The sequence below is a fragment of the Lissotriton helveticus genome, chromosome 4_1 (assembly GCF_964261635.1).
Source record: "Lissotriton helveticus chromosome 4_1, aLisHel1.1, whole genome shotgun sequence".
Classification (NCBI taxonomy): domain Eukaryota; kingdom Metazoa; phylum Chordata; class Amphibia; order Caudata; family Salamandridae; genus Lissotriton; species Lissotriton helveticus.
The window spans coordinates 2,127,312,303-2,127,339,059 of NC_136063.1; the positions used below are offsets into that span (position 1 = coordinate 2,127,312,303).

General features: G+C 45.3%; 1 protein-coding gene across 1 annotated transcript in view; it reads left to right on the forward strand.

The window, feature by feature from the left end:
* Positions 1-26,757, forward strand: part of MAGT1 (magnesium transporter 1) — a 191,201-nt gene that overhangs the window by 124,031 nt on the left and 40,413 nt on the right. The gene's annotated exons all lie outside the window — the stretch shown is intronic.

A 26,757-nucleotide genomic window follows, 5' to 3' on the forward strand; every position in this document is an offset into this window, starting at 1 on the left:
ACAGTATTTATGTGACAACTTTGCTCTAAGGCCACTGCCTTGTTCGGTTAACCTGTGGTTAAATGAGGAAATACCTCTTACCCACCAGATTGTGAGAGATCTTGTATCTCAGGATAACTCTATGCGCATCCCCTGGTTAAAATACTTGAAATCCTGCTTTGAAAGGTTGGGGCTTTTAGATCTGTTTACTCGCCCCACCGGGATTGTAAAGGGGGATGTATCAGCAATTAAAACTGCACTTTGTAAGTATCAGCTGGCCGATAGAGAAAGTGTGGAACTGTTGAAGTCAAGTGTTAGGAAATATGTTATGCTGAAGACATGTGATAGCATAGAGCCCTACCTGGCAGGATCATTTAGTTCACATGAAAAATTTCTGTTCTCGAGGTTCAGATTCAACATCTTTCATCATCTTTTAATTAGACCCAAGTCGGACAGTTTTAGCAAATGTGCAGCTCCCTGTGGCTGCGACGGGAAGTCTCCACAGGATATGCTGCATTTTATGTTTTTATGTAGGTTTTATGAATATCCCCGCCGTCGTTATCTTGCTGCCTTACTAAGAAAACTTGATTTTAATCAAATCAGACCAGCTCTTATCTACCTACAGCTTCTGCATCAGGACAGTGTTCTCCAAGTAAGATCATTTTTCAAACTAGCCGTCAGAATGAGAACCTGTTTGGATCAATGACCCTATAAACTTTATCTGTCTAACTGGCAAACTCATTGGACCTCTTTAATTACGCCTTTTGCATCCTATTAAGCACTGTTTGCACTTTATAACTATCCTGTCTGTATATCGATATTCGGACAAAGGAAACATGTATTGTATAATGATTTTATATATGGCAATAATGTGTGTAATGCTTTTAAACTGTTGTATATATGTGTACTTTTATGGTTTGAAATATAACCGAAATAAAGTCTCTTTTGATTTGATTTGATAATAGTAATAGTGCTGAATGTTTGCAAAGGGGAAGGTTGTCTGTAGGATAAAATTGTGCAGACAGCTGCAGGTTGCCGTGCCTACCCTTGACTCGAACCCTGGCTATTCTGCTGTCTAGGAATACACCAAAGTTGGCCTGTTTGAAAGCCTCCTGGGCCCTGATCGCTAATTCCTAGTGTCGATTCCTCTCCTGCTTATTGCCCTCTGCACCCACCAGCTCACAGAGGAATGTTAACAGCAGACTTACCCAGTGCTTCAGTCGAGTTCTACCTTTGTGGATCTAGGTAATGTATCAGCACAGCCGGTAGGGCTGGTCCAGTGTCTGTAACTGACCTGACTGTATTTTCGGTTTCCTTCTCTGATTGTTCTGTAAAATGAAGGGAGTCTTTGTGCCTTGTGCCTTCCCTCTTCTCCCTCTGGCTGCACGGAATGGCCTCCCTTCTTTTTACAGAAGAACCCAGGAGGAAACTGAAAATACAGCCAGGAGTTTCGTGTCATAGCTTCCTCTTCAGTCGATGGCATTCGCAATAGGTGGTGACTAATGACCAGAGTAAAGATGATCGGGAGCGGCAGGACTTGGTTTCCTTATTTAAGGGCAACACAGAAAAAGGCAGCAAAAACGATGCCATTGTACCGAAACGGTGCACACTATTCACAACACTGTTACATATTCTGACAGAAAACATCCCTCTTTGGACTCTCCATGTGTGGTGCACTGACCGGCACAGGTTTGATTGGTTCGCCTCCCACTCTACTGTTTTCACAGAGGTTAGTTACGTTTCCTTTACGCTATTTATGTCTCGCATATGAGCTGGACCTTGTGAGGACTTCTGAAACCCACGTACAGCTTTTCCAGTAACGGGGGCAGACAGCAGCATGCACGCAGCCCCGGGCTTTTTGGGAAGGCAGTCTCAGGCACACACTTGGTAACACACAGCACGCCGGCAGCCTCAAGCCTGTAGCAATGCCTGAGCAGCACTCTGAACTAGCATTTACTGCAACACGACTGGCACTGAGGCAGCTGATCGTGCTGCTTCTAAAAACAAATGTGTAATTAATACTAACTCACTCGGTTAGCTACAGCAAGCACTGTCAGTCTCACTTACTTGTGAGGCCTAAGGTCTAAGACTAGTTGGTTGCAGGAGAGACTCCCTGCTTCGTCCTGGGTTCCTGAACGACAATGGGGGCCCCCCGGTTTTAACATGTATACAAGTCTTTGCCGTGAACTGGCTTTCTAGAAAGGAACGCTGGCACTGTTATGATATGAAGAATATGTGGGCACTGTGAGTTCTACGGTCACTTGTCTGGTAGTAGGAGAGAACAATTTAGTGTTTTCATTTCCTCGTTGGTCTCTTTCAGTTCCATCTGGACAAAGGGCCAATTTGTACAAACCCTAAATGATCTAAATGATTTGAGATTTTAATGGATCGCATCAAGCTCCATTTTTAAAGGTGGGTCTATTATAGTATGCAAAACAGGTCTACGCATTAGGCTTAGGGATGTATACTTAGAGCTGTATTATATTATTGCAGATTTTAAAAGCAAACCATGGCAGTGCATTGAAATCTATTAATAAGGAACGACACCAACCTGAATATTTATCTACATCAAAGTATAAGGTGAGATGGTAAAAACAGAAAGCAGGACTCCCTTAGAGTTAGCTGAGGAACATAACCTGGAATCATGCATTGGATTTTGACACTAACTTGAGTATGCTTATGTCTACAGATACAGCCTGTACTGTGATAAATAGGGCATAGAGCGAGGGAACTACAGTATTTTTGTGTTCTCGTGAAACCATTTCTCATCTTTATTAAGTTGATAAGAGTTGAGCATTATGGACACCTTATTTGATTTAGAGCGTGCCATGGTAAGTGCATATGTTTGCATGGTGCGCAGTAGTGTGTGCCTTTCGATATATGGTATAGAATGTGAACCTGTTGGGGGTGGGGCGGGGGGGAAGAGCGGGGGTGCGTCTGGGGTTTTGTTCCTTGTTCAGAATGCGCAAATCCTTAGATAAATACGTAGATATGTGGTTTCTTTATGAATTTAGATAGAATAGCAGAATGTGGAGTTTTATTTAAAATAAATGTATTTGTATTAATGAAAAATCTTATATTGATATCAACATTAAAGTCCTGTGCTTTTCCAAAGCCGAAGTGTACTTGCTTGGGTAACCAATTTAATGTCCAGGTGTGTGTATCTGAATTGCAAACCTGCCTTAAGACCCTTCAGGTGGCGCTGTATGTGTGGCAATGCACCATCTTTTAACTTTTTAACCGCATGCGCGCTAGCGGTTTTTCCGCTGCGCGCTGCGATTTGAAAAAAGCTGCGTTACATTACGAGCTCCGCTCATCATCAGCGTGTGAGCGGCACAACTCATGACGAGCTGAGCTCGTCATGAGCGTCGAAGCGGTTAAGCAAAAGTTCGGAGTGATTTTTGCACTAATATTTATCGCTGCACCCACACGCGCAGTCTGGTTCTTGGCGCACATAACATTGGCTGCAGCGCACAGAGACCATACAATGCCGCCCACAGAGGAATAAAATTAGAGAGAACATTGGATGTGAGTACTTCATATAAACCGGACGTGACCCCCTTATATTTTCCCCAGGTATGCAGGTATGTTACTACTGGTGAAGTCTGTAACAACCAAGGTTGCGGTCCTAAGCCCTTGCTCAAGCATTGCCCAAGTTGTGTGTATTTCCCTGTTTGTTGTGTAGGTAGGCCAAATTCCTCATGCAATTGTGCAAATGTCTTAAGATCACCATCATGTACTGTGCATGCTGCGGCCGTCTTTCTGGACGCCACGAAGGCATTCGACTCCCTCGAGTGGCCTTACCTGTTCCGCATACTGGAGCGCATGGGGTTCAGTCCGATGTTTATTGCTCAAGTGCGGCTGCTCTATACCAAACCGACGGCACGGGTGAGGGTGAATGGCATGATCTCTGACTCATTCATAATCTCCCGAGGTACAAGACAGGGCTGTCCCCTGTCTCCTCTACTCTTTGCTATCGCCATGGAACCGCTTGCAGCCAGAATAAGACATCATCACACTGCTCGAGGGATAGGCTTTAGTACATTCAGTTTATTAATTTCCCTATATGCTGATGATATCACCTATATGTCTTGAACCCCGCCGACAATCTGGACCCCCTACTGCGTGAATTTGTGAAATTCAGCGGTTTATCTGGAGTGTCTATAAATTGGGCTAAATCGGTAATCTTCCCTTTGACAGACAACACACCTGAGGTGCAGTCGGAATTTCCGCTTCGCTGGGAGGCAGAAGAAGTCTAGTATCTGGGGATACGGGTCAGTCGTAACCTCCAAGATATTTGGTCCTTGAATTTTGGGCGAGCTATTAACTGGCTCGAGAGTAAGGTGGCAATCTGGTCGAAGTTACCCCTCTCAATCGCGGGGAAGGTGGCCCTATCGAAAATGGTGATCCTACCTACATTTCTTTATTTATTTGCAAATATCCCGATCTCACTCACGAAACATTTCTTTAGTTGCCTACGATCCCATCTACTATTCCTGGTGTGGGCAGGCGGTCAAGCCAGGATTTCCTAGGCTTTGTTAACCTTGCCGCTGAGACAGGGTGGACTGGGAGCTCCGGACATGCATCTGTATGCACTGTGTGCGCAAGCTCAGTTCCTACATTTCTGGGCCTACCCAACGCCCTACCAACCGCATGTTGCGGTGGAACTTGACTCGATGGCCCCAATGCCCTTGGGAGTGGCTCTGTACCAAAAAGCCCCAAGACCCGCTATTGATGTTAATTCAGCTAACACCTTACGCTGGGCATGGCGCGAATTACAGCGACGAGCTCGCCTCCCACTACTGTATGCACCTGCAATTCCATTGAGACACAACCCAATGCTGCCTTGCCTGGAAGAGTATTGAGTTTTAACGGGGTGAGCCCTGAAAAACTCTTGGACCTGGGTCAGTAGATAAGTACAAAGAAGGAGTGGTCCGAGTTTGTCACAGTTATTCCATAAATGTTCTGTATTCACTCCATACAGTCAATCACCACAATTGAGCATCAATAGGTTATAACTAAACAAAATGAAAAATGAATTTTAAAGATTCAAAATACGATTGCATTTATTTTTGCAATCATGCACTCCGGTGCGTTCATCACCACACAATTTGTTCGTAATCATCAAATTACGTAAATGTAATTAAACAAACATTACATCAATAGTGCTCTCAGTGAGGAAAGGAGGGGCTGTGAGGAGGTTTGTGAGGGACTGGGTAAAGGTATCGTGACAATAAAACATCACAATGAAATGTATACGCCTTTACAATCAAGGTAATGTATGTGTTCCCAAATCACATCACACATAGGTTAGGTAAATCCATATAGGTCAGTCCTATGGTGTGTAAGGTTGGCGTAGTCTACGTTTCGACCCCCATGTACGCTGAAGGGTTGCTATTGCCTCATGTTGGGGTCTTCATCAGGACGGAGAGAGAGCCTAAAATATAATATGGAAACTATCATTAAAAATCGTGGTGAGCTGTGTTTAGTGTATGGACTGGGTGTAGGTGAATACCTACATCTGCAGGAACGGTCGAGATCTGTACAATCTCTTTCTGGGCCTTCACAGGCTCCTTACGATTCTATAAAGAAAATGGAGGGAAATCTCAAAAAAACACATTCTAGGCACAATGGCCATATGGCAATCAATGCGAGGACAGGGAGACTTACTTGGACATAGCTCCTTTGGGTGAGCAAAAAGGGCGTCTTGTCGCGCTTTATCTTGTAGGATCCTTCTCAGTTAATGAGTTCGGTGCACACCTGGCACCATTCTATAAAGTCAAACGGGATATTATTGGTGAGAATAAGTAAAGTTTGGCACCTATTTTTTTAGAAAAAAAACACAAAAAATTATTATCCTTGTGGGTTGGTCACTGGTAATATATATTCTCGAATCAAATGAGAGGGAGTAGTAGCCCAAATGCTGGCCGTGGTCGCGGTAGAATCACTATTCGTGAATCCAGGGAAAACACAGGCGCCAAAAGGCGCATTGGTGCTACGAGTAATCCAATCTATGTGTCGATCTGTGGCTCATGGGCTACGGGCAGTTATCGACTCGTTATGGTGATATCCTACCTGGTCTGCATGCAGCACATCCGTCAGTAAGCGGCACTCCCTCTGTGTGTTTGGAGTTGCTCGCGGTGCCGCCGCTGACTGCTAGCAAAGAAGGGGCTCGGCTCGGTTGGGCCAATCATTCGTCAGTACCGAAGGGTAGCGTGTCATAGGGTGTTCCGCGTGTAAGGGAGCGTCTGTAAAAGGGTGCCCGTGTTGATTCACGTATTATATTTCTCCCTCGTGTATTGCAGATTTTAGAAATACGGAGAGGTGGGGAACGCGTTGCAATTGTGAGTCGTTCCCTTGGTGTGTTGCGGCCTATGTGCGTTAATCACATTTGGCAGGTACAATACAATTGCAGTTTGTACACATTACCATTGTCTAGTAGGTGACCACATATACGAGAATTAGCAAAATAAAGCGATGGTTAGTAATAACGTTATATTGCAATTAAGCCATAGTGAAATGAGAATGAAGAGCGTTCCCCTTTGGTGTGTTATGCAAATGATCGGAGGATCGTTATTGAGTCTCAGTAAAAGACTGTTTAAGCTTATACCACAATTGTCTTGTGGACATTCCTATGTTTGAGTGACAAAATGATAGTAATGAAGTCATATGCACAAAAACAAATAGTAGAATGAAGCGTAGTACAAATACATTTCTCAAAAAGTCTAAACAGAGCCCCCATTAAGCCCTAATTCAGAACATTGAAACATTGCTACACATGTGGTATATATTCATAAGTAGCCCTGATAGATAGACAATTGTTGACAGAATAGTGTCTTGTATGCCTATACGTCTTTGATGGAGATGTATCAGTGAGAAGTGTCTGGAGTTTGGCAATGTTTTTACTCAGGGTCTAGTCCTGCCATTTGTGCAAAGTTAGCGTCTAATTCATTGAGTCCCATGCTTATGGTATTGAACTTGTGCATCCATTTGCACTCCCTGATGTTTAGGACAGTGTTCAGATTGCCTCACGCGGGCCCAGCGTAATCTTTCCGAGTATTACCCATCGCATAGATTCTGGACTGTGGTTCTTATCCATGCAATGTTCAACTAATGGTGCCCCTGATGTTTGGCAGCGAATCCTGCTGCAATGTTGGACAATTCGGTTCTTTATTTTTTGTTTAGTTTGTCCAATGTACGTAAGCTCGCATGGGCAGAGGATGGCGTATATTACTCCACTGGTGTTGCAATTCGTGAGGGACTTGAGATCGACAGTCAGGTTGTTGTGAGTCACTTTTTTTGTCTCCCAACATGTTGGGCATGCTTTGCATGTGGTACATCGGAAATGTCCTACCACCTCTGGTAAATTCCATAATCCTTGGATGTTCGGTGCCTGCGGTGTATCCAGCAGCAAACGGACCACATGGTCCCTTATGCTCTTCGCCTTTTTGAAGGCATGCATAGGTGGTTGCGGGGTGTCTATGACGTCCGCAATCAGACCCCAATGCTTATTGACTATTCTCTTGATTTCGTTGCTTTTGGTGCAGTGCGTCGTCACGCATATCATTCTTTCCTGTGATGACGGACGTTCCTTGGGTGCCAATAGGGTTGTTCTGTGTTGGTACCACGCTCTTTTTCTAGATCTTTTCACGAGTCGTTTAGTGTATTTAGGTCCTCGGATTCTTTAAAATAATCCTCCTTCAGAGAACAATTCCTCCGGATGCGGAGAAATTGTCCAAAGGGCAGGTTGTCCCGGAGACCTCTGGTGTGATGGCTCGTGTATCTCAGAAGAGTGTTTCTTTCCGCTGGTTTTCTGTAGAGGGTGGTATACAGTTCACCGTCCCTTTCCTTTATGCTGATATCCAAGAAGTCGATAGACTCCTTATTCGTGTGCATAGTAAATTTGATGTCTTCCGACTGTATGTTTAGCCACTCCATAAAGGCATTCAGATCTTGCTCCTCTCCCGTCCATATCGTGAGGACGTCATCTATGTACCTATGCCATGTAGAAATCATATTGTGGAATGGGTTGTACTGGGATAGGATGCATTGCTGTTCATATTCTGACATGTATAGAATTGCCAGATCTGGAGCGAAGGCGGCACCCATCGCCACTCCTTTGCTTTGGATGTAGAATCTATTCTGGAATACAAAGAAATTCTTCTTCATTGCAATTTCCAGCAGATCGATGATGAACTCAGTGGGGACTCCTGCCGGTTGTTCCCTCCTTTGTAATGCTCTTCTCATGCATTCCAGCGCAGGTCTCTGGGGAATACTGGTGTATAAGGAGACGATGTCCATTGTTACCAGGAGTTGAGTATTTTTGTTGAATGGCATCTGGTCCACCAAGTTGATCACTTGCATCGTGTCCCTGAGATATGTGGGTGTGGCTTCAGCGAGTGGTTTTAGAAATGCATCCACATATTTACATAGGGGCTCCAACAGAGATCCCCATCCCGAAATGATGGGACGTCCGGGTGGTTTCTCAGGGTTTTTATGTATCTTGGGTAGTACATACTTTGTCGGTATCCTGGGCTGGTCCACGTTAAGGTAATCAAATTCCTTCTTAGTAAGAAAGCCCATTTCCAGTGCTTTTTTGGTGATGGTTAGGATGTCCATCCTTACCTCCTTCGTGGGGTCCAGGGCTACTGGTCTATAGCTTACGCCATCCCTCAGTTGCGAATAGATTTCGGCCTTGTAGTCTTCCACATTCAGCATGACTATGGATCCACCCTTATCGGCTGGTTTGATTACCACTGATTTATTATTCTTTAGCATGTTCAGAGCTGTTCGTTCTCCTGCAGTGATGTTGTGTTTAATATAGGGTCTGTGGTCACAGGTTTTTAGAATGTCTCTCACTACCACGCTCTCATAAGTCACAATCTTGTGGGACACTGATGCCATGGTGGGCATGAATGTTGATGGCGGTCGTAGGTTGGTAAACGCAGTCAAAGCTGTTGATGGGCGATTCAGGAAGAAGTTTTTAAATCGAATCTTTCTGAAAAATCTGGTGAGTTCGGATTGAATATTTAATCTATTGGCATGAGATGTAGGTACAAAAGATAGCCCCTTGCAGAGTACACTAGTTTCATCAGCAGTTAGTGTGTGACTTGATAAATTGATTATGGGGCAGACATTAGTAGCTGAGACGGGGAGCACTATTGATGTAATGTTTGTTTAATTACATTTACGTAATTTGATGATTACTAACAAATTGTGTGGTGATGAACGCACCGGAGTGCATGATTGCAAAAATAAATGCAATCATATTTTGAATCTTTAAAATTCATTTTTCATTTTGTTTAGTTATAACCTATTGATGCTCAATTGTGGTGATTGACTGTATGGAGTGAATACAGAACATTTATGGAATAACTGTGACAAACTCGGACCACTCCTTCTTTGCCTGGAGAGAGCGGAGGTGAAATATCATTAGGAGGCATCCAACTACCCACATTTGCTGATATATACCCAGACGGGGTGCTCAGAGACCCACAGGTGGAGGAAGAGGGTTCAGCTGTTCCGTTCAGGGAGTTGTTTGCTTATCACAAATTGAGGACGACATGTCGGTCGTTCTGGGAGGGTTGCTTGCCCTCCAAAACATATTAGCTCGGGCTTCCCCGAAAAAATTGGTGACTCGCCTATACACTAGCATGCAAGACCAAGCCCCGATTATATTGCCAACCTCCATGCAACTTTGGAATAGGGAATTGGATCCACCACTAACTGACGTGCAATGGTCCTTTAGCTGTGAACAGCTTTTGGAGCTCTCCCCTAACTACAAACTGCACCTCATACATTTTAAAATTTTGCATAGGTACTACCGCACCCCTATTAGCCTCTATCGCATGCATCTGAGAGAAGATGCTAAATGCTGGAGATGTGGTTTTTACGATGCTACCTTCCTACATGTAGCCTGGAATTGCCCTCTGCTTACAGGTTACTGGCACGAAATCTTTGATGCGGTGAATCAGATAGTTGGGAGGTCCGATGATCCATCCCCACTATTAGGGCTCCTGGGACTGGTTAATGACACTGAACCTTCGAGGCGAAAACTACATGCCCTTCTATTATTATATGCTAGGCGACAGATTGCTGTCCGATGGGGTCGAAAAAAATTGCCTAAATTAGCAGCTTGGTTATCTGATGTTACTTATGGACACACACAACTCGGTACCTATTGGGAGTTGATGCCCTCGGCGTCTAGACTCCGAGACATCTGGGAGCCATTTATGCAATGGGCACGGGCAAGAGCGAGCTCCCCTACACCTGAACATTCAGCGACTGGGGCTGAAGAATACGAGAGATCAATTGGTTCACTTACTACAAGGCCTGAATGAATGAGTCGTCTACCTAGACTGTATGTTCAATACTACGCCATGTAAACTGAATACTTGAAATAGACATGTAACCTTGCTTCTCGACATGCCATGTACTTTTATATTCCTTGCATGAATCTCCCTCTATATGACGACTTGCAAACGATTATTCTTCTGATTTTTACTTCCATGTTGCCTAATCTATAATCAGATGCTTTGAACTGGGAACGTTTAAATATTCAAATTCGGGGAGGAGCCAAGATGGCTATCGGGATGGTTGCATAAACGCTCGGCTCCGTGAGCCCTCCCGCCCCACACATACATCCTGGCGATTAACCTGAGCAGTACTTGTTCATTCGAGTAGGGGACGGAAAGCATTCACTTACCATCCGCTTCTGTGGCTCCATCGTGCAGTTGACCCGAAGAAATATCCCCGGCTGTTTGGCAGCCTTCGGGGTGCCGAGACCGGGATCTCGAGTGAGGAGAGTGTCCGACCGTGACTGCGACTCCAGTGACCTCTGGTCGAGATGGGAAGCCACTCGGAGAGAACCTGAGATCCGCGAGCCGAAAGAAATGATACCAACCCGCTCCCAATAGCGGGTTGCCCTGCGAGAGGTGCGATATAGCTGGGCCGGTGAGAGTTCAGGGTGCCCAGTTCCCCTTTGTTGTGACGCCCGGTCATGTTAACGGCCCCCCCGGGAGCCGATGGGAGACTCCTGGAGAGCAGCAGGGAGCTTGTTTAGCCTTTTGGTGACTCCCCTTTCTGTTCCCTGCCCCGACTATTGAGATCCTGCTGTGGATCCTGCTGGCTCCGGGGGTTGGTCCCGATCCCGCGGTGAGGTGGAAGAGGAAGTGGTCGCAACGGCTGAAATGGCGGATGCTACCCTCTCGCGTACCCACCATCCGGGCAGAGAAACCGGTGCACAAGAGAATCCCAGGGTTTGGCAGAGCGAGGAAAGACCCACACCCGGCACTATTTTGGCTGCATTAACAACTCTGCAGACTGCCCTGTTCCGGGGGGCCCGAGAATTGGGGAAAAAAGGTGGCCGCCATTGTTGGCCCGCCATTTTGTAACGACATGGATCGCTCTCGAGAAGGCGCCGAGGTGTTAGCCTCTGATGCATTGCCGTATTCCCCGGATGAGCCTACGTTCTTGGAGCTACGGATGGGTATGGTACATGAGCTTGCAGTAGATTCCCCTGTTGCAAGTGTGACTGTTTCATCGGGGCCTCTCTCATATCGGCGAGTGGAGGAGCAGCATCGCTCCATGGTTTGGGCGGCCCCGGCGGAGTTTCGGCGCTTCCCTCATCGTGGGATCCCTTTTCCATGTTTGGCGGGACTGTGCTCTGACTCGAGACTGTTGGCGGTGTCGATATTGTCGTATTCAGACTTCCGCCATGCATCATCTGCGAGATTTTGGTGGCTGGGATCCTATGGAGCAACGATACTGCCTGATTCTCCCGGTGCATTCAGACCCTTTGTGCTACTTTGCAACCCGTCTGAGGGACTGTTCAACGTCGGTATTATTGACAGAAGTGGCCAGGGGTGACTTTGAGTGGGACATGGAGGGACTCATAGATGGTTGATGGTGATTTAAGGGGTGCTTGGCGGAGTTGTAACTGATTGCGCTATACGTGATTGCTGTTATTTGTACTTCTTCTACCGTTGCTGTTTAGACGATTTTGGATGCGGAGACGGGAGGGGCCGGATGACCAGATCGAGGGCCCTTCTCCTGTCTTTTCTCTCTCTCTCTCTTTCTTTTTCCCTTTTTCTTTTCTGTATTTCGGGTCTCATATTTAGGGCGACAGGCACGCTGCTGGGAGGGTAGGCCGTAGCCTTTTGCAGGGGTGCAGGGTTGGGGGTTGGGCTTGTTATTTTGTTCTCTCTTTGTCTCTATGGCCCTTTGCCCTTTTCCTTTTTGATGTCGTCATCTACCATGTTTCCTATAGTGTGGTGCGCCTCGAGGGGCGGGACTAGTTTGTTATGATTGCTCCGTGTTTATCACATTTATCCCGACTCTTATGCTCCCTCCCCCGTCACTCCCAATATGTGTACATCATTGGCGTAAAACTTTTTTGCTTCCACTTTGCTGTACTGGGGCGTGTGTGAATGTGCGACATCGATTTTCTTTTTCTTTATTATAAAATGAACCGTCTCACATCCTCATTATTGTATGGTAATTTAAATGTTGTCATATCCTTGATGCTGCTCAACCTTCGACCTCCGAACCGCTGTACATTTGTACACTCTGCTCCTCTTTGCCGATCTGATAGCGGCCGGCCGGCCGGTCGGTTTGGCTGTAGGCCCATATTTGTATTTTCGTGCCATAAGAATAAAGGTTTTAAAAAAAAAAAAAAATATTCAAATTCGTGCAATTCACAGCTGTACTGACCAATATCTGTTTGGTTTTCGCGATTTTGATGATTGATTCATTTCCTGTATGTAACAAGGTCATATGAATATTGCTGCTGTAACATTTGCGATTCAGAAAAGGGGGTGGTGATGAACAGTGTGTCTGAATTAAGCAGACCACTCTTACCCAGTCCAAAGATCAGGGCTTGATCCATCACCGTTATTTAGCTCACTGCCCCATCCCAGCTCAGAACCTGGCTATATGCAAATTAGTCTGTCCCTGGCCCAGTGCATCATGGGAACAGGGCAGACCAAACTACCAAGCCAATTCTTCACCAGAAAGGAGACAAGCTTCCGGCGACCGGTTTCTGCCATTTCAGGCGTCGTCGCCCGGCTTGCTTGAATCCTGATGGAGCAGTGAGCAAGGGACTCATGTCTGAGTATACCCTGCCACACCTATAGTGGCCAAAAACGATTCAGAAAAGGGGGTGGTGATGAACAGAGTGTCTGAATTAAGCAGACCACTCTTACCCAGTCCAAAGATCAGGGCTTGATCCATCACCGTTATTTAGCTCACTGCCCCATCCCAGCTCAGAACCTGGCTATATGCAAATTAGTCTGTCCCTGGCCCAGTGCATCATGGGAACAGGGCAGACCAAACTACCAAGCCAATTCTTCACCAGAAAGGAGACCAGCTTCCGGGGACCGGTTTATGCCATTTCAGGCGTCGTCGTAACATTTATAGCATTTGCATTTGCAACGCTTCTATTCTGTCGTAGGCATTGTGTTCACTTTGAAAATTTCAATAAACAAAGTAAAAAAAAAAAATTATAATTTACCATCATGGAGGAGATGGTCCAGGGCATCAATGCCTGCTGCCATCCATAGGGGCCAGTATATTGTTTGTCTGTTAATGCGTATGCTTGCGTTATCCCATAAAGGGTCTTTTCCATGGATTCGAGAGTTCAAACCCAGCAGTCGATGTGCTAGTTGCCAAGACCTGCACATGGCTGATAGAATCGGATTGGATGGATCATTATGACTAGTCCCTGCCCCATATAAAGCGGAAAGGCCGGTCTCTGTTGATAAAAGAAGCCTTTCTATATGCACCATTGCGGCACGTCAGGGGCTTTTTATATCATGTAAGCCATTTGGGATAATTGTAGTGCAAGGACATAATGCTCGAAGGCTCATTCCTCCGCAGGAGCTATGTGCCTTTAGTTTCAGCACTGCTAGACGAGGTCTCGCTGAATTCCATACAAAGGATTTTATCTTAGTATCTATTGAGCGCAGTATGGTTAGAGGAATCTGAAGGGGGAGCATACCAAGAACGTATATGAAACGTGGGAGGGTGACAATCTTTACTTCTTGTACTCTACCCCACATTGAGAGCCCAAAGGAATTCCATTTTTCAAAGTCTCGTTGCATCTGGGTAATCCGGGGACTTAAGTTATCTACAATCATCCCTTCCAACCCGTTATTCATCAGTACACCTAAATATTTGAGGCGCAAGGATTGCCAGGGAAAGGGAAGCCCATCTATGGCCTCTTTTGTGGTCCCGTCTGAAATGGGCAGTGCTTCACTTTTGTCGCAATTAATTTTGTAACCGGATAAGGAGGAGAAATCATCTATATCTGCAGTATGGATGGTAGAAAACAGGGCAAATCTGTGAGGGTAAGCAGAATGTCATCCATGTATAAATAGTTTTGATTCTCCCGTCGGAAGGCGTATGCTTGCAACATTGGTAGCCTGATGTATTGTGGCTGCTAAAGGCTCCATAGCTAAGAAGAAGAGGAGTGGGGGCACCCCTGACGAGTTCCTCTATGGCTCGTAAATGGTTCAGACATAAAGCCCCCACAATTTACCTGTGCAGTAGGATTATCGTATAGCAGACGTACTTTGGCTATGAACTGGTCCTCCAGTCCAAACCATTCTAATACTTTTAAAAAGATATTTGGATTCAATACGGTCCAACGCCTTTTCTGTGTGTCAAGTGACAAAGCTAGTGCGTCATTTTGGAGGCGTTTAACAGACCAGAACGTGTGGGCCAGAGTGCGGAAGTGGTTCCTAGAGGAGCATCCTGGAACAAATCTATACTTGTGTATGGTGAATTAAGGAGAGTAAGACTTTGCGTAGACGGGAAGCTAGAACACTAGCCAGAATTTTGATATCACAATTTAATAGCGATATGGGACGGTAACTGCCACAAAGTAGAGGGTCTCTCCCAGCTTTGGGTAGGACTGTGACTACAGCTTTATTGGATAAGGGACCCAAAGAAGCCTTATGCTCTGCTGCCTGAAGCGCAGTCTGGAGAGAACCAGCCACCTCTGCTTCCGCCCGTCGTTAAAATTCCGCTGGGAAGCCATCTTCACCGGGGCCTTATGGTAGGGTAAATTGGCTATTGTGTGCAAGATCTCCTCTTTGCTGATCTCTCCCTCTAGAAGTTCTCTGCTTTTGTCCGAAGTGCAGGGTAAGTTTGCACCTGTAAGGACGGTATCTAGCTTGTCCCCATCAGCTTGCTTCCCAGTATTGTAAATAGATTTGTAGACCAAGGCAAATTCGTTCACAATGTCCTGAGGTCTAGTTAATGTGACTCCTCCAGCTGATTTTATAGCCGGTATGGCCATGGCTCCTTCTCTGTCATAGCTGTGCCGCCAGTAGCCTCCATGCCTTTTCTCACTGTTCGTAATGTCTCCTTTGCAGGGCATATTCTGCCTTGGAAGTAAAAAGATTATTCCAAAGATTTGTGGTGCTGAAGGGTAGGTTTAGCTGTGTATAAGTGAGTATAGGACGCTATAGCTTGTTCCAGTTCTTTCTGCCGTGCAACAGTGTGTCTATTAGCGTGGGCTGTATCTCTCGTAAGCTGGCACCGTATGGTAGCTTTTGTTGCCGCCCAGAGGATTCTGCCCAAATTTACTGATCCTTGATTAGTGGAAATGTAACCCTGAAGGTGAGTTTTCAACTGGCTTTACCCTTAAGGGTTCTATAGCGCTGAACGTTCATGTGCCAGGGCTTATGTCCCGGTCTGGCCAGCGCGATTTCCAGTGATAGGAGGACTGGGGAGTGATCAGAAAGTGCTGCCTGTAGGATGTGGGATTCCTGGATCAACTCTACCACATTTTGAGAGACCAAAAAGTAATGTAGGCGAGAGAGTGTGCCATGGGTAGGAGAGGTAAAAGTATATTCTACATCTGTCGGATGAGAAAGGCGCCAGTGATCTACCAAACCATTGTCTGCCAGCTTATTGCCTATCAAAGCTCTGACTGCAGCGCTGCTCCCATCTAATGGGCATGTTTTGTCCAGAACTGTGACTCTTACCTTGTTCCAATCCCCGCCAATAATATATTGTGAAGCGCCTACCTCTATTAGAAGGCCATTCAACTAAAGAAAGAACAACTTTTTCGCTCTATTCGGGGCATAAACTGAACCAATACAAATATGAGTTTCCCCAATTCGTTGTTTGGCAAAGACGTATCGTCCATCTGGCTCCGTCCAAGTCTTTAACACTGTCACTGGTAGAGATTTACGAATAAGCATCGCTACTCCACATTTGCGATGGGGTTTCGCGTCCAAAGCATCTCCCCTTGTACACTATTATGGATCACCTTTCCCACCCATTCCCTGCACAATTTGTCAGACTCCGGGTCATCAAGGTGGGTTTCCTGAAGAAGTGCTACATCCACCCGTTTTGATTGTAAATAAGAGTATTTTGTTCCTTTTGATGTAATGTGTTAATCCATGAACATTCCATGTTACTACACGAAGAGCGTGGGTGGGGCCATGTCGGAGGGAAAGAAAGGAACAGTCAGTAATAAGTGATTGCTATAAATATGTCAAAGAGGACACATGAGGTTTTGCTAGTTCTGTGGGGGAGGAATGAAGGAAAGAAGAACAGAGTGATGAAGGGAGGGTGAATAATAGAGGAGGTCCGCAACAAGAGTGATATAATCCAGTGAAGTGCCGGGGAAAATTATGACCTATGTGTGGGGCTGAACTCGTGTCACAGAAAAGAGGATACAGTGTAATACAATTTGTTACAGGGGAAAAGGAAGGGGGGTGGGGATAATGGTAAGTGTTGGGAGTAAAAAGAAAATGAGGAAGGGTGGTTAAGGAATAGGGGATGCTTACTGTTATACGGCACTGGGGATCCTAAACTTGTAACCGCAGGTCCAAGCACGCTGGAGCGCCACCATGAGAAGGGGCCCCATCAGGAGAACGGGGCAATGGCTAATAAATGTAAAACAAAAGGGCAATTACACTGTACAGATCGGAGTGTGTATAGTATGGACAAGAAAGGAGCTTTGTGGTGTAACATTGTGGCGTATTATTCATCCTCTGGGTTGAAAGGATTGCATACATGTGTATATAATACAATCAAAATCATGTGAGATTAGACTATCAGCGATAATGTTAGTTCCTTTACATAAATCAGTAACAATAAAAATTAAGCCTTATATTCCATTAGTATGAGTGGCACCTATAGCATGTATTACTGCTAAAAGAAGTAAAATAATTAACACATTAATCAAAGTTAATACAATTAACATAATGAGAACAAATCAGCATAGGTGATACTCAGCTGTCCGGTGGCTGGGCAATTTCCTTCTTCTCGGGCAATTTCCTTCTTCTCGGTATCTTGAGCTCATCAAGCTCTACCACTGGCTTAGGAGGCACTAAGTGCAATCATAACTATGACCATGAGCAAGACTATGAGTAGGCCCATCTCCGTCTCATTCTGCTTCCGAAGCAGATTCTACTGTTGCTACTGAGTAAAGGCAGGCACAGTTTGAAGGGCTGAAGCTTTGTCCTCATGAATTCGAGTAGACCTCTCGAGATCTCTGCTGCGGTGTCGTGGATTGCTGGTATTCCGTTGTGTATTGCCCGATGCATGCATGGAAGAACTAGGTTGTACTGGCTCTGGAGTGCAGTGCTGTGATTCCATGTCCTGTGGCTTCAAGCAGTCCATGAAGAGACTGAGGTCCTCGTAAAAATCTTTGGAGATTCCATCTTTGGTGATGTGGAAGCGAGCAGGTTCAAAGAAACCATACTTGATCTCCATTGGGCATAATGGAGACCACATTGAAAGGAATGCCTTGCGGCGATCATTAGTCTCTCTGGGGCCATAAGGCTTCTTTGGGTCCCTTATTTAATAAAGCTGTAATCGCAGTCCATGCGGATTTCATGCCTATCATATGTGAATAGACCATGAGTACATGCTTATACTAGTAGTTGCCTTGTCTGCTTGTGCCTTAAGAAGCGGGCAATGAGGGGTCATGGATGCGTTGTAGATTCTTTGTGCGGTGGGCCAATGCATTGTGCACGCTGTATTGCCAAAGGAGGATCAAAAGTAATGCCAACTAAGTTCGGAAGGATATTTTGAAGGAATGCTCTGGCGTTTGAACCTTCAATTGTTTCCGATCTTACAAGTCGATCAGTTTGCTGCGGAGCAACAGTAGCTCTTGATCTCTGCTTTGCATTTATCCTAGATGTTCTTCCACAGCCGTCTACCTATGATCAAGCCCTTCTATTTTTTTATGGAACCCCGTAATGTCTATTGATTTCGCCTCTGCCGCTAAGGAGCATATATTTGTTTCCATTCCTTCTAGCAGCTGGCTGACAGCAGAAATTTCTTGCAATATGCGATCCATAGTCTCCCCTTGTGTGGTGATTGGGTTGATCTGAGGTGAGCCTTCTGCTGGGGAGGTAGTATTATTCATGGACATATTGCGTGACTGTTTGAGGACGTCCACAAAAAGGGGTTGCTTGGAGGATTTGTTTCCGTGCTTGGTAGTGGACATTCAACTTTTGTTTTGTCTCTGGACAGTGCACTGAGTCAATGCAGGGGCACAGAGCGGCGACTGAATCTATGAGGTAGAAGCTACAGCAGCCCAATTGGAAAACGGCGGTATTTGTTTTCCGTAGGGGTTTCCGGTACGAATAATTCACACTTGTATGAACCTTTCCACCACCAGGTTATCTTTGTTGGGTGCTGAGTGCTGGCCAACGTCCGTGTTTTCCTCTCACGTCTTCTGTTTAAGTTATCAGGAACTTTCAGTTTATGGGAGGGAGACTTGATCTATCCTCACCATGTGTAAATTGTCGACTTACTGTATTAATCTTGTAATGCTTCAATATTTCTGGTCACATTGCGATCCTGAAGACATTCAGAGATAACGACAAGTGTTTCTGGCAGTTGCCCTTTCCCCTCCCCCTCCTTTGCCTCAATACAATAAGGGGTTTTCCCTCTATAACCCAAAAAGCATCTGGGAACAATATACATCAATACAAAAAATAACGCTATGGAACTAATTCATTCAAATCATTATTCGAAATAGGTTTATCAATTACCTATCTGACCTGACAAAATTCTTCTAGAAGCAATCAATTCAGTTTTCTATATACATCATTTAACTCCTGAAACCTTAACAAGTCATTTACATCCACAGGATATGTAGTTCTCTTTTAAAGTATGTTTTATTCACTCAAATATTTTGTGTATTCATTTTTTTATTACTTTACACACTTTTTTTTATATAGATACTCTTCTTTTGTGTTTATACAAATCTAAAATTGCAATATTTACACATCCCACACACAACTTGCATAAACCTCTACAAAAAATTGACAATGAAAAAATAAAGCATTCACATGTTGTTTCAAAGTAGCCCCTATTCCTTAAATGGATGCTATGTATCTTATTATCTAAAGAGCATTCCTCAGTCTTACAGGTACACCTTACTCATGCAGTATCTAAGAGATCGATTATTTGTCCCTTATATTCTGAATTGCTGATTATTAATTGTCACCGAATCGTAATTCAAGGGGTGTCCGTTTCCAAGGTTGTCGACGCGTTTCAGCCCCTTTAAATTCTGGGCCTCATCAGGACTAGGGCTTTTGCATACACATTAAAAATATGCTGCACCTATTAAATAAAATAAGTTCTATTAATTATCTACATATTCATATGTTATTTATCTAATTGGAGTAAATCATATAGGACCTATATGTACCTCTCGTGCATCACCTATATATGTACATTATTACAAATTCCACTATGTCTTGGAGTGGCAGCAAGTAAGACTCCTACCAATGTGTCCTCAAGTGCACTTATTCTGTATATCACCCTTGTGCAGAACCAATTATCTAGATAGTGCTACCAAAGTGCAGCTATCATAATGTGTGCCAATATCCCCATCCAATAGATACTGGTAATACACATACCGATATGTTGGTTCACGTTCCCAATTGGAAGTCGGGAGTCGCGACTAAATATATATATTTTAAGGGTAGTGGCCCTTCCACTGTTCTTCTACAGGATGAAATGGCAACCGTTGCTCACCTTGGCAGAGACAAATGAAAGAGAGAAAACGGGTACAAAATAAATTAATGCAGTAACCGGCCGAATGACTCAGCCATACAAGATTGAAATGAGAATCCAATCCTTGTATCGAGCTAAACAATTTTACCCAATCACAAAACCTCTAATATGTATACTATAAATGGCCAAAGGACTCACTTTTGTATTCCTGGCGTAATCCTCGCTATCTGTGCCGCCTCGGTCACAGGGACTATATTCTAAGAAACAGAAACGGAGGTATAGGCATAAATAACGTATTCTCTCCTCTCCTTAAGCAGGGCGCCCATAAAGAACGCACATAGAAGGCACTAGCGCTTCTCTAAAACCCGCTCTTACCTAGAATGTATTTTCCAGCGCCGCCGTGCTCTCGCGATCTCCCTCTTGCCCAACTAACGATCTCCTCTTCCGTTTTGCAGCGGATCACGTGGGACAGGTACCACGGGAATAATCAGCTAATGGAACGCGACAAAAGACTACACATCCACGTTTCGAATTAAAGGCACACTCAAATTATCGGTGCAGCAATTCCCATTCTAAATGATGTTCCTAATATACTGATTGTACTATATTGAACCCTTAAACAACTCTGTATCCCTAAAATAATTCCACAATAAGGACTCTCCAATCCTTCTTCTAAATACCAAATACGGCAGATACAACTCAACGAGGGATTCAAAAAGGTTCCAAAAATGATTCGAAACAATAAAAAACTATTGAAAAAAGGTAATAACAATACAATTTGCACGTGCGCGAGTATTCACACGTAATGGGGCAGGACAGGAACCTTTATATACACATCCACGTCTATCCACTGCATTAATATACCCTATATTCCCAGGGGAAACAATGAAATCTACCGTAAATCATGGACACCCAAAGTCATACAAGCTGCCACTCCTCACATTCTAGCACTTAAAGCAGATGCTATACCTGTAACATTCTAGCACCTAAGACAGATGCTATATGTGAGAAGTTGGCCTGATATGCAGTGCTCACTATTCTAGTGATCACTATGTATCAGTCCAAACAACCCTTATTGATGATTGGTTGTAAGTCAACCTTATAGACCAGCTATCCTAGTAGCATGGATACGAGCAGTCTAAGGCTAAGACTCTAGAGGGCGTGTTAAGCCAGCTGTTTTACCATCACATTACCCCTTGAACACCAAGTGAAAGGACACCACACAAGTTGTTATGAAAATAAACAGATATTTATTTATAACAAGACTACCCTGAACTCTTTATGAGTCAGGGAGCTAAGCACACAACAAAACTCTTATGAAAATACTTTAAGTCGCACAATTTACACAAATGCCCTAGGGGCACGAAAAACCATATACTCAGTAAGTGGAATGCGAACTTGCTAGCAGGTAAGTAATACTTTTCTAGACTCAGGAATCGCTAGGCCTACAATTCTAAACACTGGGAATAGATGCAGGAGGCCTGTGGACGTCGTGTGCAGAGTGGGAACTCTCACGCGTAAGGCGGGAAAAAGTCTATGGAGGCTAGCAGTTGCAAAGTTACTGTTCTCGGGCGAACCCGACTAGGTGGGTCGAAAACGGGAGTGGATCCGAACACTTAGGGTGTTGGACTACGCTGGAGCACCGGAGTACTCAGTTTACCTAGCCCAGGGGCTGCGGCTGCATAGGGTTGAAGTTGCGTCGGAAACCCACGTTGAAGAACCAGGAGCCTGAAGAAAGAAGTTGCTGGCAGGCGGCCAGTGAAGAAAGTTCGTGGAGATCCAAGCCTGGATCAGGGAAGAGGAAACCTGTAAGCAAAGGGGACCAAGTTCTGAATCAATAGCCAGTGATTTAGGTGGGCACCAGGATGGCACCGGACGAAGTCACCTCAGCCAGGTGAGTGGGCGCTGCTGGGCTCTGCAGTCTCTCGGACCAGGAGGCGTTGTCGGCGACCAGGATGGAGGTGCGAGCTGTCCCACGAAGGTACTTGCTGTCGACGTCGCTGGACCCAGGATTGGGGCAACGAGTCTTGGCAAATGCAAGGCCCACGCGGTGGACCTAAAATGGTGTCTTGAGTGGACCAAGAGGGTCCAGGGTGCTTCTCTGATGAAGGGAAGCAATGGCCAGTCTGGAGCAACCAGACCAGCAGTCTTTGTCGTCGTGGAGCGTCGTAAAAGGGCCACTAGCCAACGGGCAAGTGACCGGGACAACGCGGTGAGCAGCAAAAAGCAGAAGGGCCCCACGCAGATCTCGTGGATGCAGGGGGGCTGAACTTCGGTGCTGGAGCTGCTCAGGGTCGGGGCTTCTCTCACCCCAAAGCACTCGGTCGAGGGTCGCTCGGTGGTCGTGCTGGACAAGCGTCGTGCAGTTCTGAAGATGGCCGGTCCCTCGAGGTCTCGTCGCACCCACGGATCACAGCTGGGCTGATGATGTAGGTTGAGGTCAGAGGTGCCAGGGAAGCCGGTTCTCGTCGTGCTGAAGCAGTCTTGATCCGAAGGAGAGACTGGCAACAAACCGCGAAGCTTGGTTGGTGCCTGCTGCTGCAGGGTGACTACTCCTTAGTCACAAGGGAGAAATCTTGGGAAGAAGTCTTGAGTTCCTTTCGTGGAAAGTAGTTTCAGGATTCAAAGATGATCTCATTTGGAAGGGGGCCAGTTCCTACCTTTATCCTGCAAAAAGGGGCTGGCACGCGACTAAGTCCTGGCCTATGGGTGGGACTAGGAGGGGGGTGGTTACACCCCTCTCCTTTGGCGGGCTTTCCCCAGCTCAGGGTCTGGTGTGCCCCTGGAACTGGTTCAAGCCGGCCTATGCACAGTGAGCACCGGGGTGCCACTTGCAGTCACCTTCCTCTAAGCCCTGCCTACCTAGAATACACAAAACCCTGTCTGGGACGGTGCTGGCACCGCCCCGGCAGGAAACCCTTTGTCCTTGCCTCCTGCTCTGGGAGGACTCCCAGCAGCAGGAGGGCAGACTTGTGTCTCGGTGGCAGCATCCATTTTGTGGAGCTAAGGCTCTGTCTGACTTTAACCGGGGTTATAGGTTACATACATGTCGTGTCCCTCTAGAAGGGTGGAATGCTAACCCCGTCACCAGAATTGGCGAGGGGTTAGTATTCCAATTCGTATGACACCTTACTCGACATGTTTTGATAAAGCGATACCAGAGTTGGCATATAACCGCGAGGATTATAATGCACTTAAGAGTATATGGTATGCGATATCATGGAAACGGCTAAGGGATAGATCCCGAAAGCCGCAGATAGGCTCAGCTCATGCCAGAGCACCATCTCACACGATTCCAAGCACTCTGCCTTCAGGACTGTCAAGGCCTGCCATAGGAGTGACTGATAGGAGATCTGTGTGTCCATTTAGGTTTAGATATAGGAATACTATATCTAAAGCAAAGGGTGATTACACCACTTTGCCCCAGCTGTCAAGCAGCCAGTTGTGTCAGATTTGGATGGCCAGCCAGGGGTGGCATAATACATGCTGCAGCCCCTGGTAGGCCCTGGGTACACCTATGCCCTGGGTACCTAAGGTACACTGTACAGGGACTGATAAGGTGACTCAGTATCCAATTAGATATGTACCTAGGGTACATGGAATCCATTTTAACAGAGAGAGCAGTGGGCCTGGGGTCCTGAATAGCAGGGCCCCAGGTCAACTAAGTCAGAAAACCAGCAAAACACCAGGCAAAAAGTTGGGGGCAACCATAGTCAGGGATCTACCTTCCTACACTATACTTGTAACATAGACCTCCTCAAATCTTCCACATAAACAAATTAGTAACATACAATGAAAATACAATTAAAACCAGTTAGCTATATTTCTCATAATTGACCTCGTCATATATTGACGTTGTGCATTTTATATTTGTATTAAAGCCCACATCTCATCTTTGTCATTGAGACCTTCTCTAGCTGTATTGTATTTTTCAATAAATCTGGCCTCAAGTTTATTTAATTTTCTCTGTAGGTCTTCTCACGCAGCGTTGGATATCACATTCAGAACTGACCAGTGAATGTCCGCCTCTGAATGGCCCATATCTAAGTATTTTTGTACTAATGGGGCCCCATGTACCTTACACTTAATCCTAGATCTATGTTGCAGTACTCGTTTTTTTATTGTTTGAGTCGTTTGCCCAATATAGAATTTTTCACATGGACATTTTATAGAATACACTGTGTTTTTGGAATTACAGTTAGAAAACACTTTCTGAATGTGGATCTGCCCATTTATATCAATTTCTTTGGTGTCTGCTGTAAAATTGCACGCTGAACATGATTGGCAACGATAATGCCCAATCACTGGGGGTAACCTCAAAAGATTTCGCAAGTCCTTGGTTGTTGACTTATTGTGGGTATTAGCTCTGACTAACTGTTGTCTGATGTTTTTGTCCTTTTTAAATGCAAATAACGGTTTTTCCAGACCCAACGGTTCTATCAATGACCAGTTTTTTTTGGATTATTTTTTTCACCTTATTTGCTTTAGGATCGAACGTAAGGACGTATGTAAGAGGGGTTTCCTTATTCTGTTCTCTCGGTGTCAAGAGTGTTTCCCTTGGCGTGTACCACGCCCTCTTAAGAGCGCATTTACCTAATCTTTTGGGGTACCCTCGTGCCACAAGTTTGTCATTCAATATACCAGCATTATGAAAATAGTCTTCTTTGTGGGTACAGTTCCTCCTAATGCGGAGGAACTGACCGTAGGGCAAATTTTCTTTTAACGTTCTAGGATGGCTGCTTTGAAAGTGTAATAGGGTATTGCGATCTGTTGGCTTAGTATATAACCCAACCGCTAATTCCCCATTATCATGTTGTACATAGACATCTCGAAAGTTTAATTTCTCCTGAGTTTTAGAAATTGTAAAGTTGAACTCAATCGTTCTTTGATTCAACCAAATGTGAAAGCCTTTCCTCCTTTGCGGCACACCCCTCAGTAAGTATTCAAACCAGTTAGCATTGGTGAGGAGGCCGAGGCTTAGAGCGTGTCTGTGGGACTAATTTCTGCAGGTCCTCTACTGGTGCTCTTTTTTTGTTTAGAGAGGATGAATTGTAATTGAAGCTTTGGAGGCGCTTTGTAGAGATCAGGAGTAACATTTTTGACAGGGGATGGGGAGACTGGTAAATCGCCAAGTTCTCCTCGCGTTTCGGGCACCTCAGAGTTCCCAACTGCGTTTGACGCAATATATGAGGCTTAAGTCTGTGATTGTTTGAGGACCCAGGCCATTATCATGCCATAGATTCTTCAGAGTTTGCAACGGCAATCTAGCACATTGTGTAAAGGCTCAAGACGGCACTGGTGCCCCCTGGATTGGAGTAGTTGTTCAAACTGTAGCTGTTTATAGGTCAAAGATTTTCCTGGGCACCTCAATGAAGGTAATTGGATCTAAGGGCTAAAGTATCGAACAATGTGGTAACTGCAGTGCTCACTCGTGGCTCGACAGCCGGTGCGCTCTCACTTCACCTGAAGCCATCAGCGTTATCAATTAGAGTGCTGTTACTACTCATATAGTTTCAGGTTTGTCTACCTTATTGAAGGTTCAAGCCTATTTGTGTCGATGAGGTCGGGATCTTGGTTATTAGTCAAAGAGCGGAACGGGCGGGAACATACTATTAATCTTCCAGGGCTGAGGTTGCAGGTATGTCCCCAGGTGCGGCACCCCTTCACAGGTGATATCCCACACTATTCCCGCCAAGGGGTCAGAGCGTTGAGGTACGCACCAGCCATGACACGCACCCGTTTCTCAATTGTTGTCTCTTCCACAGTTTTCCAGACGTCATCGGTCCAGTCAGAAATAGTGCAGCCGCAGCTCACAAAACTCCAAGCCCACCGACGTAATCAGATATGCAGGCCCGTTTGCCTCATAGAAGCCAGGGTCTCGATTAGTCATGATAGTACACAGAGGGTGGGAACACCCGCTACTCTAGGGCCAAGACTGCAGGCATGTCCCCAGTCCCGGCTTCTCCTCACAACTCTCAGTTCTCGCTCCTCCCGAATTGCATCTCAGTCACTTTGGGAGTTTAGCCCATCAGTTTCCCATGATCACTGTATCATAAGAAGCATCAATGTAATGCCTGTAGCCGTATATGGGCAGCCGCATCCTCCTCCTGAAGCTCCCCTCACAGCGGAGCCCGCAGATCAAGCGGCCATCTTTGTCCGCGGCCAGACCATGCCTCCCCACTTATTGAATTTTGAAGAGACCTTATCATATTTTTACACTTTTGCTTCAAGATGCCTTAGAAAATGAAGGTATTCCTACTATTTAAGCATGGTGGGTCGATCTCTCGGTTCGAGCACATTCATCTGCTACATTTTCTCTGGCTACTCACTTTCCTTGTACTTTGAGTTGCCAACATTACAATTGTTTGTGGGCAAGGTAGTTTTGGAATGTGGTTGCCTTGAAAATGTTTTCTTCCTGCACACCAAACATAGTCTTAAAGAGCTCTTGTAGATTGACTCAATGTGTGTCCTGTTTATTGTGTTTTCTTGCACCTCTGGTCTCCCTCCCTGAGGGGGTCAGGTGCCGTCTAAAATGTGGGACTATGCAGAGAATTGCACAGAAAGAGGATATGCGTCTGGTTATTGAGCAAGAGATTTCTGAAGTTGAAGACCTTTCCATTGTACAGGAAAGTATGTCTTTCAACTGATGTGCTTCTGCAAGTCTTGTATGCAGAATTGCCACCAAGTACTGGATTGTTCTGACTGGTGTTCAGTTTATTTGGAGGATTCAGGCGCTTTTTTGTGAATCTTGTGTGACCTTCTGACGAGTGCATCTTAATCACCCTGTAA